Source organism: Eschrichtius robustus, chromosome 1 (genome assembly GCF_028021215.1).
Source record: "Eschrichtius robustus isolate mEscRob2 chromosome 1, mEscRob2.pri, whole genome shotgun sequence".
In the NCBI taxonomy this organism is placed as follows: Eukaryota; Metazoa; Chordata; class Mammalia; order Artiodactyla; family Eschrichtiidae; genus Eschrichtius; species Eschrichtius robustus.
The window spans coordinates 157,674,421-157,691,532 of record NC_090824.1 but is presented as its reverse complement, the minus strand read 5'-3'; the positions used below and the strand labels follow the sequence as shown (position 1 = coordinate 157,691,532).

Here is a 17,112-nt window from a genome sequence, read left to right as displayed (position 1 = left end):
TTCCCCGCTACTACATAGCAAGGCCCTTTGAATCTTACTCCTGCCTGTCCTTGCACCCTATTAGTCCCCTTAGAAACTTTATTGTCCAGTGATGTGAAAGGGCTTCTCTTCAAGTTGGTCATGCTCCTCCAACCCTCCACTCCTCCGCTTACATGGGCTAAGCCAGATGAAGATCTTTGACTTCCTGAAAATTCCTGGGCTCAACATCAACTCTGCCACCTGTTTGCTGTATACCTGCTTCCATCTCTAGTTTTGAGTTGCTTTATAAGAAGAACGCATTTTCTCTTGATACCCTAAGGCCTAGCGCAATGCCTGGTATGTTATAGGAAAACAAATCAAACTTTGTCGGGTAAACAGGGTTCTGTTGGTTTACCTCTGCAATTTCTCAACCATCTTTATCCTTGTTCCCATTCTCTCTGTTGTCTCCCAAACTAAAGAGTTAAGTCTTTTACTTAGACTGTCACAAAGCCTTTTACTTATTTTCTCCTGTGTTCTACGTTTCCTCACTAATATCCATCTGAAACAGAGAAGCCAGAATAACGTTCCCAAAGTATTATTTGCACATGGGTGGTTGGTAAATAGCCACTGATCCAGTCCTGCAAGGATGCCCTACCCACCTAGCTGCCACCACCGTCTCCCTCCCCAGACTTCAAGTTGGAGGAACTTGACACATCAGAGGAGTTCTAGTACCTGCCCCACAATAAGACCAGCACTGATTTCACTGAATTGGTGTTCAGTCTACACATCAGTATCTGCTTAGAAGCTGTCAATGCCAGGGGACCTAATTACCACTCCTTACCATACAAAGAAATGAAATCAGTTAAAAGTTAAAAAGAAATTATTGTTTCCAGACCTATGTAGTATATGGAGCAGAAAGAACAAATGGAATAGTAACTTTACATATTATTATAAAACCTAAGAATAAAAAGGAAATAGCCCATTCACCACATACTGGATTTAATAAGAAAAGGCAAGAATAAAGCAAGTAATACTTTGACACACCATGAGCTAAATTTTAAAATAATATACACATGTTTTTATAATAAAAGTTTTTTATATAAAAAAAAAAGAAGCTGTCAATGCTTCATATAACCTATCAAATAAAGTCGACATTTCTTGGCAGAGTATCAATGCCCTTCATAATTGGATCCCATTTGCAGCTGTATTTACAAATAATACATGTGAAATTCTATACAAGTACATCTTAAAACTTAATATGCATATGAATCATTTGGAGGATCCTGCTCAAAATGTAGATTGATTCAGGAGGGCCTGAGACTCTGCATTTCTAACAAAGGTCAGGTGATATTGATGGTGTTGCTCCCCAGGCCACAACTTTGAATAGTGAGGGACTCACCTCAAAGCCACCTCTGTGCCTGTGCTCCTACTATGACTTCTGTCTGGAATGCCCTCTGGGCTCCATTAGTTAATTGGCTAATCCCTCAAAGTCAAGTTCAAATACCACCTCCTCACTAAAATGTTCTCTTATCTCCTGAAGTAAATAGGAACTCTGTCTTCTTGGGATTCTTGTATGTTTGCTATGGGAAAGCAGTCATCCAAAAGGCATAACTAGCAAAGTTGTCACATATATTTCCATCTTAGGACAAGTTTTATTGTTTTCCTGTAAATGGACCCAAACATACCCTAAAATGACCTGCACATTCATGACTAGTTCTACATAGTAATGAAAGTACAATGGTTCCCATTCATTCACAATAAAATAATCAGAAAAATGTGAACAACCTAGAATGTGAAGAATTGCATGATAATTATTTATGTTCATAGTAATAAACGCAGAGGCATAAGGAGCTTAAAATAGCTTCTGAATCATCAAAGAAAGATTAAAATTATATTCAGCATGTTTTAGTATTAAGTGAATTTGTGTTCTAATTCTCTGAAAACTGACATTATGGTCTGTGCATGAGTACATGTGTGTGTATGTGTGTGTGCATGTATAGGTATGGTATGTTCTGATTCCTTGAAAATATATATGGAATATATGATTACCTTTTTTAGTTACAGGCAATATTCAGTACCCTTAGCACCAACTCTATGGCCACCATTCCTATAACACACACACACACGTACACACACACGCACACACCATTTCTCAGGGCAAAAGATTTAAAAGCTACTGTACTTCCTAAATTCCCCAAATAAACTCCTCAAAGCTTTCATTTTTTTGTCTAACATTGAGACCCAACCATTATCTGGACTGAGCCTAGACATTGGTTGCTTCTCCATTTTTTGGTTTTCCCATAATGAATGCATATTGTTCTTCATTCCATAGAGATTTGCAGTAGATTACAAACACACACAATAAAATTTCAAAAGCAGATGAAATTAAATATGCAGAAGAAAACACAGTGGTTGAATATGAATGAAGCCAGGAAGAGTGGCTGCCTGAATTTGTGTTTCATAAGGTGTTGCCTATTCTTCAACCTGGAACAAGCATGTGGTACCTGCAGGTCTGCCTTCCCATGTCCCCATCCTCTTCCTTTTTGCCTTCCCACAGCCCATCAGGGCAGATGGCAGGTGTTCTCATCTTCCTCCTCTCTGGGGCTTGTTCTACACATGCTTTCCCTCGTCCAGAGGTAGCATAGACCTCTCTGTCTTCCCTGGGATTTTATCAGAAATTGTTGCTTCATTTACTAGGAAGAATAAATCACACAGTTGTTTCATATTAAAAAAAAAAGAAAAAGTTGCATTCAATACATTCTGCCCCTAATAACCCTCCCCCCACTCTAAGGACATGTCCTTTTGTCTAGGAATCTAACTCCTTCCAAGAGAGTAGGAAGTAGTTATTGTCTTGCACTTGTGTCTTGGTCCATCTTCCAAGCCCCCAGAGACTGGCCAGATGAACCTCGTTATTGGCTGAAAGTCTCACTTCCTATCAATGGGGGTCCTTTCTCATTCTCCAAAGAAGCTTGACTTTCCCAACACTGGTTCCATCTTCAATGGAATCTAGCCACACAATCAGGCCAAGTTTTCCTCTGCATGGACTCCTGCAGACACTGCCTGCCACCTCATCCTGTCTGCTGCCTCCGAAGCCTGGCTCAAGAAAGAGGCAGGTGCTAGCTGAGCACCTCTCCAACCCCGGCTTCCCAGGAGCTCTCATGCTTCCACCCCCAACTCCTGCACTCCACCCCTCACCCAGTTACCTTTGTGGGAGGTCTTCCCCCGGACATTTAATAATTTGTATACCACATGCATCTGTATTTCACAGTGTTGACCTGATAAAAATTGGAGAGTCAGTGAGGCCTGGGTCAAAACCCAGAGAGAAGATGTGCAGGCCCGGATGCAGGATGGCAGGACTGTCAGAGAAAGAGGAAAGGGAGGGTCATAGATCTTTATCTCCAAAGTCCCTTCATGGATTCTTAGTCTTTGAAAGATGAGGTCCCTTCCTAGAAAAGAAAACAAACCCAACTCCATGGCATAACCCTAGGTCAACAGTGAAGGGCCTGGGACAAATTTGGGATGACCATGCTGGAAGGGGGAAGACTGGAAGCCATTGCCAGGCAAGAGGGAAGACCCAGAGTGAACCCTCTGAGTGTGCAGAGATGCTGGAGGGCAAGTGTTCCACAGTAGAGACCAATGTCAGCAGAAGGCCCAGGGTGTCATGATCAGTAGAAGGAGTGACTATATCTTAGTCCTAATAAGTAGGAGGGAAGAGTTTCTTTCCTAAGGATCAGGAAACTGGATGGAAGCAGGCCAGGCCTGGGCTCTTGCTGAGTGAGGCTCATCCACAGCAGTCATGAGTCTTCCAGCCACTGAGCACTCAGTGCCCACAGGCTATACTGGGTCCCCTCCATGCCTGACCCATTGCCTGTGGACAGCGCACTGTTTTGGCCCTAGATATTGTAAGCACCTGAACAGAGACTTGGACTATCATGAGAGGAGGGGAGCCCTTGCAACCTGACCGAGGTGGGACTAGGCAGAATGGACCAGAAGTTTTCCTGAGCCAGGGCAGCAGTGGACACTCTGCCCCTGATACAGAGGCTCTCCCTTTCATTCTCTTTGTTTTGTCTCTGCCCTCAGCTCCTAAGGATCCCTTGGTTCCTGATTGCCGGTAAATTGTCTTCTGCATGGCTCAAACTTCAGGGTTTATATTGGCCTATTTCTTATAAATCTACCTTACTTCTCACACACAATTTGCCTTGATCTCAGTAATTTATCTCTGCCTTCATTCAAAGCCTTGGACTTTCTCTTATCCATGACAAATACCTGATTCTTCCAATCATGTTTTATTTTGCTCAGGCTCTGTCTCTTACCCTTTAACCACAATCCACTGCTATTTACATCACTGCATGAAAATATTGGAAACAGTCACTAAAGGGGAAGAGGAAGAGAGAGTCATGGGAGAATTTCATCTATGAGCGGGTTCTCATCACCACATCAACTGCCTATCTGATCACCAGGAGAGGTCAGGTGACAATGTGTGCTTCATTATTGTTTTCTTCTTGTAACTGGAGAACATTTTATTATTGATAGAATTGGAAGGGACTGTGGAAATTACAGGATACAAGGCAACCATTTTACAGAGAGGTAAATAGTGGACCAGAAAGTTTAAAGCCTTTGTCCAAAGTCTAAGGGCTAATCAATAGATAAGCTAAGAGCAAAATCTAGGTCTCCCAATTTCCAGGTCCAATGTTCTTTCCACTGCATTAAAAACTGCTTCAAAACACATAAGTAAATGGAAATAGAATTGGATTTTTTTTTTAAAGCCAAGACTTCAGTGGGTGAAGCTCAAGAAGATCTTGTTTCACTCATTCATATTATTCCTCTTTATCGGATGCCCACTCTATACCAGCACTACTGGGAAAAGGAGCTAAAGGTGGGAGCAAGCAGATGCCAATGTGATCTATGAACCTCAGACACTAAGCAAATATCCATGCAATCAAATCATACCATATCTCATTTTCTTTCTTTCTTTCCCTCTTTCTTTCTTTCTTTCTTTCTTTCTTTCTTTCTTTCTTTCTTTCTTTCTTTCTTCCTTTCCTTCTTTCTTTCTTTCTTTCCTTCATTTTAGAGTAGGGGCTAGATGTGGCCCATGGACCATAGTTTGTTAACCCCTGTTCTTTTATTTATTTATTTATTTATTTATTTTCATTTTTGGCCACACTGCATGGCTTGTGGGATCTTAGTTCCCCCAATCAGGGATCAAACCCGTGCCCCCTGCAGTGGAAGCATGGAGACCTAACCACTAGATTGCCAGGGAATTCCCAACTCATTTATTTTAAGATGCGACTATTTTCTTTTAAACATATCAGCATATCCAATATAAAGTCTCACTGTACCATTAATGTGTCTTACCATCGAGATGGCCTGGAAGGGAGCCAATTTCCTCCAGAGAGTATTTTCCATTTGTTTCTTTCACCCAGAGCTACTCCCAACATGAAACCTCTTTTAAACTACATTCTCTGCTTGAGCTTTTCTGGACCACACTTGCATTTGGACTTCAGACCAGAAACCTGCGTGATGATCACCTCCTGGTTCAAATTACCAGGAAAGAGTTTTCTTCCTTTTCCCACCAGGGCTAGGGTTGAGTTTCCTTGCTGTCCCTTTCTCTGGGCTGGGTTTGTTTCTGATCTGCCCTTATACTGGTTGGCCAGCTTTGCGTGTGGAGTCCCATGCTAAATTACCTTGAGTTTTTTTTTTTTCCAAGTTCCTCAGAGGTACATACAATAATTGTGCATTTTACCATCAATGGCTTCTTTGGTTCTATAATATACAGTGGTTATAGACTGTGATAAGAATTTTGAAATAGCAGTCAAAAGCGGCACAAGGAAGCATAAGAGAGTGACCTAATTTATAGTGAATGCCCTATGAATAAGGGATATGTAAACTGTATGAGTTTGCTAGGGTTGCAATAACAAATAGCACAGACTGGGTGGCTTAAACCACAGAAATTTATTTTCTCACAGTTCTGGAATCTGGAAATCCAAGATCAGGTGTCAGCAAGGTTGATCTCTTCTGAAGTCATTTTTCCTTGTCTTGCAGATGGTCGTCTTCTCCATGTGTCTTCACATTGTCTTCCCTTTGTATGCATCTGTGTCCTAATCTCTTATTCTTATAAGGGCACCAGTGCTATTGAATCACGGCCCACCCCAATGACCTCATTTAACCTTAATTACCTCTTTAAAGACCCTGTCTCCAAATACAGTCAGATTCTGAGGTCCTGTGGGCTAGGACTTCCACATGTGAATTTTGGGGGAACATAATTCAGCCCATAACAAAAACTGAGGCTTGGAAAATGGGACAAATGACCCAGGAGCTGAGCATTCCAGACAGGGGATCATTCTGTGCAAAGTCCTCTTAGATAAGGAGGCCAGAGTTAGTTTTAAATTCCTTTAATGTGCTATCTCCAAAGTGTTTATATCCAAAGGAAAAGAATGTCATTTCAATGAATCAGTTTCTCTTGAAATCTGAAATAGAAATACGATGGATTCTTGATTATAAATTACGTTAAAAATCATATTTGTAAAAGTAAATAGGGTTATGCCCTCTGATGATAATTATCACCCACGATTTCCTCAATCTGAAGTTGATTTTGTGCCCCGTTGCTGTGTTAAATGCCCTGTGAATCGACATGTGAATCTCTAACAAGATAAATTAGCGCCATTACATATGCCTTTTGGATGGAGAGGTATTAAAACCATTCTTCCTTACTGCCTTTTTAGAATAGCCTCATCTCCAGGGGCCGAGAATTCCAGATAGGGGGAACAGTCTGTGACATTGGAGAATAAATTATGATTTGTAACAGGATCATGGAAGGATGCTTTCCATCTGGTGTATGGAGGGTGCCCTTCCTCTCAGCCCATATTCTTTAATTTGGTGCAAAAGCCCATACTCATCCCAGCACTCCTCCAAAGGTGCTTCCTGGGACTTCATAAAAGTGATGGTAAAAAGCACAATTCATATTTTTTCACATGTGTGACTCTACAGCAAACAGGACCTGAGGATATCTCTGCTTTTACTGGGCTATCTCAAAACTGGATTTGAATTTCCAGTTTGTTGTAAGACTAGACAAAAAGAGCCTACTTGTATTTTCAGAGTTCTGCTATAAGAGCTTCTTGATAGAAGCAAATGATTTACTATATTGGAGAAGTGCCTAGTTACGGTATAGCTCGTCAGATGAAAGGCATGATTCTTTTTTCAAGCAAGTGCTCTGCTCTTAAGCGACCAAAACACTCACATGAATTCCTAGGAGGGTGTTCAGCATTTTCCCTCATCTCTATCTGGGTTGTGTGACAAGCAGATATAAATGTCAGCTTACATTTGCTAGGCTAGAATGTAGAGCTCATGGAAGTTCCTTTGCAGGCAGGTCTTTCCCTGGGAGCAGGGGCACATTCTATTCAAGGAGTTGAGAGAGTTGTGGCGAGCTGCTTCTTTGTCACTCATCTGCCATTTTCAAACAGAAATAGGAGAGGTGGTCCCCAAGAATGAGATTTGAGATGGCAGTCCCCCCACCTGCAGCCAAATCCTATGTTGAGTGGAAGAGGTGGGGAACTTCTCACCAGCTGCAACCCTAATTTTATCTCATCTGGACCCTAGGTTGATCATTCTAGTCCCAAAGACCAAACCTCCCCACCCTGTCTTCCCCGCTTCGTGCTACTGTGATTGTTTCATTCAGAGAAGAGCTTTGGCTCTGATAAAGAGCAGTGATGAGAGATCAGTGGATCATTCATTCAAACAATAATTGTGCATTTTTCTTTCATTTTATTATTTATGCAAGTTAAAGTTCGTTGGTAACAGGAACTCTTGCAACTGTAAAATAAAGCTACATAGGTGTAAGAAGTCATGTAAATGGTTAATGAGCTTATTTCCAAAGTTAGCAAAACTTTCATTGTAAATCAGTCTGTACTCAGGAAATAAAAATTATTAGTGTATAAACACAAATTCCATTGTGACCTTCAGGATGTCACCCTACTTCTTTACCTAGCAGTTTGAGTTCTCGTATTTGCAGTGTTACACAAACGGTACTATTTTCTTTTATGTGCAGTTTGCATGAGTAAACCATCAGAGAATAAATTCTATCTTTAAATTTAAAAAAAAATCCTACTAGATGCTCAGTGCTGTTCTACATACTAGCATATTCTGTTCCCCAAATCTCTTTTTGAAGCTGTTTGCTGTGTTCTGTATCTGAATCTTCCTTTTTCACTTCTCTTCCACCCTTCTAATCTTCCTTTTTATTTTAAGGTTTATATTATTGATTATTAGATCAAATAATTGCATTTGGGTTGATAAAAAAAGGAGGCTTCAAAGTAGTTAAATCCTGACTTCAACTGTGAATTTCAGGCTTAGTGGAACAAAGCAACTGTATTACCACAAAGATCAAAAATAAGGCAAATATTCAGCTGTTGCCGCTCTGAAGCACTCAAAGAGCCAACTAGTTGACACCATTTATTGACTTTATGTTCCAAAACAGTTGATTAAGCTTAAATCTGTCCCTTTCACCTGAGAAACTGTAGGCTTACGTAGAGAAATAAACCATTTATTTCAAAACTAAACTTTGAAGTTTGAAAATAAAAGCTAAAGAGTTGTGGCCCCGTACACAAGGGCTCTTCTAACCTGGAGGGCTCATCAGAATTTCAAAGGGAAATGCTAACAGGTGAGTACTCACTCCTTCATGCACGGGCTGGGCTCCTGGAACCCAGCACTGCAGACAATGCAGAACCCGCCACTAATATACTCACCAGATAACTGATGGACTTCCCTGTGGGCAAGCTTAAGGCACAGGACCCTTGAAGGAAAATCATCCGATATTGCCCACCTATGATCCTGAGTCAAAGGCAGAAGAAGTAATTCTTTCCTTTTTCCTCTGCCCTCCTCTGGCTGCCTGGAAGTGGCACAGACTCTGGGAAAGGGGCTTAGAAGGTGGAGCCGCAGGAGATGTAGAGCAGTGGTTCTCAAACTTTGCTGCATTGCTACACATTAGAACCACAAAGGAGTTTATTAAATATCTGACACCCAGGCCATGCTGGGGATATGGGTGTGTGTGTGTGTGTGTGTGTGTGTGTGTGTGTGTGTGTGTGTGTGTGTGTGTGTGTGTGTGTGTGTGAGAAGCAGGTGTTAGCATTTGTTGAAGACCCCCAGGTGTCTCTAATGCACAGCAAGTCTGAGACCAGAGGTAGAAGCGGTGTTTCTCAATTAGGCGGAGCCTGAGTGTCTGCATTTCTAGCAACCTCCCAGGTGGTGCCCAGGCTGCTGGCCCCCAGAATGCACTTTCAATAACAAGGTGTAGGGTTCGTCTCCCCATTCCACCCCCCAGTGCTGTCCTGGCAAAATAAAAGGAGCCAAGAGAAAAGAAAAGTGAGCCTGGGGCAGAAATTCTTGGTAGTTAGCTAAATGAGGCAGGGAGAGGGTGGAGGTGGGTAGGTGAGGTTATTTGGAGGAGCTCATCTCATTGCCCCAGCCTGGAACAAAGGATAAGAAAATCTGTGTGTGACCCAGGAGGACAGAATTGCTTGCTATTTTGAGGTAGGACACCCGCTCCACCATGACAGCCCTTCCCTCCCCCCACAGCCCAATACCACGCATGTGGGGAGAATTGGTTTGCCCTGTGCCTCTATCCAGAATGTCCAAATTCCTATGCCTCCCTGTAATTACACAGCCCAACAAGGAAAGGAAGGGCTTAGACCCCCTCCTCAGCATATAAAAACGCTCCAGCTTCTTGCATTTTAAACCAACCCCCAAGCCAACTCACCTCTTTGGACTCTGGGTTCCCTTGGAGCAAAACCTCTCTCCTTTCTTGCACACAGACAGCTTCAGAAAAAGAACCCATTTTATGCACCTACTGTCCACATTTCCCTTCTTTTCTACCCTGTCAGTATTTGACATTACTGCAATTTTGCTCATCGTAAATTTTTTTGCATTAATTTTGAGTATTTTAGAATACTGCCTTAAAATATTATTAACCTTGATTACTTAGTGTTTTGGCACCCCCCTCCCCTTATATTTTGCTCCCAGGGCAAATGCCTCACTTGCCTTACCCTAGTCCCAATCCTATTTTATTTATTCCTCAACCCGTTATGATCTGGCCTCTGCTCCCCGAACTGCAATAGAAACTAACACTGAAAGGTTCATTAAAAAATCCTTGACGTGTCATTTTTTTAGAGAACATTTTTTCACTCCCTGTTTCAGTTGACATTTTTTGAGCATTTCAAACAAGTCAAACAAAATACTATTATTACCAAAAAAGTTACTATACTTATACCTAAACCTATTCCTAGAATGCATCTTGTTTCATTCCCTATTTTGTTTTATTTTATCGAATTATACTTGATTTACAATATTAGTTTCATGGTTACAACATAGTGATTCCGTATTTTTGTAGATCATACTCTATTTAAAGTTATTTTAAAGTATTGGCTATATTCACTGTGCCGTACAATATATCCTTGTAGCTTATTTATTTTATACATAGTAGTTTGTATGTACAAACTATCTTAATCCTAACCCCTATCTTGCCCCTCTCCTCATCTCTCTCCCCGCTGGTAACCACTTGTTTGTTCTCTATATTTCTTTATTATTTTAATAGCACTTCTATACTTCCTAAAATTATAGCAGTTCTTAATTAAAAACCTTCCCAAGGTTATAGTATTTTACCCAAACCAAAGTGAAAATGAATATCAGTTCAGACAGCCAAGGTTACAGGATCCAGTTAACCAACTGATTCTGGTTATGGCATAAACCCAGGTTTTTTTGCCAAGGCTATTCAAACCAAAGCCATGGACATCAGGCTGAAACTTTCATTTTGAGATAATCTTCTCTTTTTACATCAATTAAGAAAAAATTTAGGTTCATACTTTTCTTGCAGATTTTAGTTTTCAGTAGCCTGGAATTTTCCCGTTAAATGTTGAAATCTTTCTTGGCCAGCATGACATAGCTCATCGTCCTGTCATTGTGATAACCTAGTCTCTTGGCATTATTTAAAATGTATGGGTGCCGTACTAGTGTCTCATTATAATTCATGGAGCCATCTAGAGGTTTCATCTCCCAGGAAAGGTAGAATTAAGGCTGTGTAATGAGCGCTCCTTTCTAAGACACTTGGCCTTTTCGAGTCATCTTGGAACACAGTTTGAAGCTCCATTCTGCATAGTTACTCTGTGTGAGCACTGGTGCCAATAAGTCCCTCCTCCTCTTGGTTCTGTATATTTTCCCAAGGTGATTTGGTAACTCACAGTTCCCTATATTTCTCTTTCTCTACTTACACAGATAGACATTAATTTCATGTCTCTGTGCTAAAAGCAAACAGAGTTAATAGAAAGAATAAAATACCAACTTATGTTAACCTTTCATTAAAATTCATAAAAAATTAAACAGGTCCCTTTATAGTCAAACTTCTATGCTCATCCTAATTTCCTTTAGTATACTTTATATGAACTTTTTTCTTAATATCATTATGAAGTTATGGCCTTGCACAAATTCATCATATTTCAAATAATCACAATTATTATACCCTTTTTGATGCTCAAATTTCAATTTGGCCACTGGAAGACCTCTAAGCTAGCTCTTTTGTCTTTTCAGCACTGTCCCTTGCATCTCTGCTTTCTGGTAACATATGGTATTCCAGGTTCATTCTACTGTGTGTGTGTGTGTGTGTGTGTGTGTGTGTGCGCGCACACCAGGAGTGCTAGTTTCATCCAGTGAAGTATTAGCAATCCAAATCTGGGCATTTAGGAGTTCATGTGAGAATAGGCAGTGAACAAACTGATACTGCTGTTGAGATACTTCTAGCAGGAAAAATGTTGCTTTTTAACATCCTGAGTTCACATTGATTTTTTTCTAATATTATTAACATAATTAAGTCACTGTATTTGACTCACATCATGAGGTTTTATCGACAACCTTTAAGACTTTCTAATATATTGCTGCAACAAATGACCTCAGCTTGAACCTTGTTTCTTTCATAGTTCCAGCCATGGTATTGGTTTTTGTGCTTGTCTTTGTGTCACACTGACATTGGAGGACTCTGAGCTTTTGTTCTTTGTACCTCATGGCCCTTATCACACTGATTTCCAATCTCATCCCAGATGACTTCTCAGCTGCTGGAAAATGTACCTAAGTGTTTCTTGCCCCTGAGGAGTAATTGTTCTGGATGGTGGCATGTTGATTTTCTGCTATTCGAAGAAAGGTTTGGCTTCAGTCATCTCGAAGACTCTTCTCTGTTTGAAATTCAGTTTTGAAGGACACCACATTTCCCTTTGTCCATATTTCCTCTGCCACCAGTTCTGTATCTGTCCCTGCAATTTTCAGCCATTGACTTCCAACACATTTTAGTACAGGAAGAAACATTTGGTCTCTGGATAGTCTCCTTAATGACAACATTGAAAAGACAGAAGCACCTTTTTCTCTGTCTCAATCTGGTTAATATATTTCCTTCTAGAAATTCAGGTTTTATTACATTTTTCACGAGGAGGTCCTCCTTGACTGGTGAACCCAGATGTGCTGATCCCTTTGTTCAAGTGATGTGGAACACTACAAGAGTTTGCTCTGGCTACATCCACGGGTTGGGTGGGGAGTGAGGGCCACACCACCTTGTGGGCTGTGCCAAAGACACCCTCTCCCTTTTACACTTAGGAAAGGGGCTCTGGACAAGGGAATGAGAGAACACTTGCTTAGAGAGATAAGAGCTAGAAAGTAGAGAACATAAAGGGACTTATATATGATCTCTTATTCAAAATAACCTTAGCAGGATGGAGTCTGGTTTTGGCAGCAGCCTAAGTTTCATTTTACGCCTTTGAGCTGGAACAGAGTGCATAAGAAATGTCAATTTGCAGGAGGTTTCCCATTAAACGAGGCAATTTGGGTCCAGAAATGATACTGTATACCTTTAAAAAATATCAGTGAATAAAGCAGAAACTAACACACCATTGTAAAGCAATTATACTCCAATAAAGATGTTAAAAATAAATAAATAAAAATATCAGTGAAAAAATTTTTTAATTGTAATCCTAATGCACTTTATTTTTTTAAATGGTAACTCAGAATGTATATGAATGTAAAATCTGCCATTTATGAGTCAGGCTCAATGCTAGGCACTTGACATTGATAACTCTTCCAGTATTCCTAACAACATGCTGGGACAGGTACTATGGTTATAGTACTTTGTTATATTGTCTTAAAGATGGATAAATGGAGGCTTAGAAAGGTTAAGTAAATTACCCTTGGTCATAAACTAGTAGGTGGTAAGTTGCGATTCAAATTCAGGTAGTCTAACTCTGACTCCAGAACATGGTCCTGAATATGTGTATTATGTGTATCATATGTGTGTGTTTGTGTATGTGTGTGTGTATAACAAAAATTGGGTCATATCACACCTATAATTTGGAATACTTTTTCTCACTTATTAACTTATTAAGAGCATTTCCCCCTTATAATGTTTTATAAAGGATCATTTTTAAATGGCTGAATACTGTCTTTCCTTGAAATTGCAAAGTTATTTTGCCAGTCACCTATTAATGAACATATAAATAAAGCATTGTACTTCTATTTTTGTGTCTCTGTTTTCTTAGGATACATCCATTGGAAGGGGATTACTGAGCCAATGGAAGGGGCCAGTTTGAGTACCCAGGTAAATATCACCAAATCACTATCCACAGCGTTTGTACAAATTCTTACCTCTGCCAGCAATGTTTTAGGGAAAACGTCTATCAAACTTTTACCACCACAGAAAATTTTCTTTAAAAAATGTTTTGCCATTTTAGTGGGTGAATAAAATATATATCTTGTTTTAATTAGTATCTGTTTGATTAGTTATGAGTGTGAATATTTAAAAATATTTATTAGATTTTGTATTGCTTTAAAATTTCTGTGTGAATCCTCTGCCCACATTTCTTTTGGGGTATTAGAGTTTTACTTATTGATTTGTAAGAGTGCTTCATGTTTTAATGATATTATCCTTCTGCCCGGTTGCTAAATTACTTTTCCCAAGTTGTGATTTTATTGTTGTGAATGATGTTCCTTGATTTAGAGGAGTTCTAATTGTGTAATAGTAAAGTCTATTTAGCTTTTCCTTTGTAATTACTCCTATTGCTTTTATGCTTCGAATGTCTTTCCCTCCCCAGAAATCTGATAATTATTCACTTATATTTTTGTCTATGTATGGTTCTTTAATCCATCTGTTTTAATTGTTGTTTGTTTTGGGCTGCTGCATGGTGAGGCTATAATTTCAATTAATCAATTTTCTCAACTATTTGATGAATAAACTCTCCCATTTTTGTTGTGCTTATTTATTAAGCTGGAATATATACCAGAGTCTATCTCAAGGCTGAATGATCTATTCTATCAATCTATCTGTCAGTTCTTGAACTAGTACCATACTGCTTTGTTTGATGTTGCTTGCAATATGTTTTAATTCCTTGTAAGACATGCCTCCTTAATCTAATTGCCCAGTTTTCCTATTTTAATATGTTCTTCTTTTATTTTTTTTTACTTGTTATTCCTCTGAATGAACTTTAGAATCACTTATGTCATTAAGAAAGATAACATTGCCTATTTTTTGGCTTTCATCATGTCACTGAATATTTAACATGTCATTGTAAAATTATAATAGTATTTATTGTTCTTTTGTTGTGCCATCTTTGTCAGTGTTATATTAGTGCTATACTGACTTCATAAAATGAATCTATATATTTTCAGCTTTTGTTTTTATATTGGAAATATTATATAATATGAAATTATCTGTCTTTGTGAAAGTCTGAAAGTTATCACTAGTGAAATTTTCAGACAATGAGACATCTTTAGTGGTCTGAGAGTCAGGTACAATTTTCCATACAAATAATCATTTAGTTCAGTTTATCAGATTTATTAACATAGTATTTTAAAATAATATTTCCATATTTATTAAAATTTTCCTGTTTCTTTTCTACTTTTTTTTTAAATTAATTAATTTATTTATATTTCTTTTTGTCTGTGTTGAGTCTTCGTTTCTGTGTGAGGGCTTCCTCCAGTTGTGGCGAGCGGGGGCCACTCTTTGTCGCGGTGCACGGGCCTCTCACCGTCGTGGCCTCTCTTGTTGCGGAGCACAGGCTCCAGATGCGCAGGCTCAGTAGTTGTGGCTCACGGGCTTAGTTGCTCCGCGGCATGTGGGATCTTCCCAGACCAGGGCTCAAACCCGTGTCCCCTGCATTGGCAGGCAGATTCTTAACCACTGTGCTACCAGGGAAGCCCTCTTTTCTACTTTTAAATCTTGTTTTTTCTCTTTTCATGTGTTCTTGAGTTGTGTTTAAAAAAAAACAGTTCTTGAATTTGTGTGTCAACTTTACTATTTCTATTTAAAAAAAATTTGTTCAATTTTCTATGCTTATCTTTAGAAAATCTTTTCTTCTGTTTTCCTTGGTTTTGTTTTAAATACATTTTAATTATAGTACACATCATTTGAAATATATCTACTTTGTCTACTTTCTATAAAAGGCTCACATGAAATAATTGTATTCTGTCCATTTCTTCTTATATATCTTTGCTTTATATATCTGCATAATATATATATATTCCTCTGATATCGTCATTGAAGACTGCACATTTTTATGCACTCATTGACTCATTTGATATTTTTTGGCCTTGTATCCATTCTTGTATGAATTTTATAATAATACCTTTACTTTTACTTCATTTCTGTTTTTCTAGTAAATCTTTATTCATTCTTTTATTTTTAATCTAGTTGTGTCTTTTCTTTTGGATACGTTTCTTATCATTAGACCACAGTTGGATTTTTTCTTAACCCAATCCTGAAGTCTTAGTATTTTAATACACGAGGTTAAATCATCTAAATTTATTGTTATAACTGTCCATCTACTCATTCTGGATAATCATGTGGGATATCTGGGGGTTTTGCTCAGGTAGGGTTCAGAGGACCTGAGTTTGAACACTGACATGAGAAACAGCTGCAGGCATGAAAACAGACAAACTCACACTTGGTCACATAGGCAAGTTCATCTTACAAAGAAAGGAACATTCTAAATGTCAAGTTTGTGCAATTGATCAGAAATCTAGAACAGGAGCCAAATCAAAAAATTTTTAAAAGATCAGACACAACTGAGGAGTGGGTTCAGGAAACAGGGCTAGGAGAGCTTCCCAGAGGCGGGGCACCAGGGAGATTCAAGCGTTCTCAATCCTTTACTGTAAGTGATAACAAAGACAAAAAGCACGGCAACACCAATCAACATATCGATTTTTTTTTTTTTTTAAACTTCGAGGTCCATCCCGAGAGCATGGGCTGTTCCAGAGGCAGATGGAAGGAGGCAGCACCATCAGATAACAGAGGGGCCTGGTTGGTGGGGGGGTCAGTTTAATTAATCATCCTTCTTAAACTTGCCCTTGATGTAGGTCACCCAGTCCAGAATCAGCCACCAGTCGGTGGACCACAGCAGCCCCACAGTGCCCACCGCACCCCACGTGCCCATGGTGGAAATCCAGTTTCTGGCCAGTTCCCAGGAGCGCAAGGCAAGGAACCTGCTCAGCATCTCGGCACCATCCCAGCTCAGGGTGACCCAGTCCCCACTGGCTCGGGTGCCAACAACTCTTTTTTTTTTTTTTTTGATTTATGCTTAGGTTAAGCACTGGACTAATTTCTTTAGACAAAGATTTCCTATAATCCCCACAACTACCCTGTGAAGTACATGTTATTCAAGTTTTACAGACAGGAAAAGAGAGGCTCTGAGCAGGTGAGTAAATTTTCCAGACCAACATTAGCAAATGCTAGAACCACTTCCAAAAACCAGATTCAAAAAACCCTGACTCAAAAGACCTTGATTTGAACCACTGTGTTATTCCATTTTCTTCCCAAAGTACAATTTTTCTTGGTTTTTATTTTCCCCATTTTTACAAGCATACATTCTATTATGAATTCTTCTAATTAGGTTTTTCAAAATCACACTTGGGGGGCTTCCCTGGTGGCGCAGTGGTTGAGAGTCTGCCTGCCAGTGCAGGGGACACGGGTTCGAGCCCTGGTCTGGGAAGATCCCACATGCCGCGGAGCAACTGGGCCTGTGAGCCACAATTACTGAGCCTGCGCGTCTGGAGCCTGTGCTCCGCAACAAGAGAGGCCGCGATGATGAGAGGCCCGCGCACCGCGATGAAGAGTGGCCCCCACTTGCCACAACTAGAGAA

At 39.7% G+C, this 17,112-nt stretch overlaps 1 pseudogene; it reads right to left on the bottom strand.

Annotated features, from left to right (window-relative positions):
* Positions 1–16,295: 16,295 nt before the first annotated feature.
* On the bottom strand, positions 16,296–16,466 carry LOC137760618 (cytochrome b-c1 complex subunit 10 pseudogene; annotated as a pseudogene).
* Between the last annotated feature and the right edge of the window lie 646 nt (positions 16,467–17,112).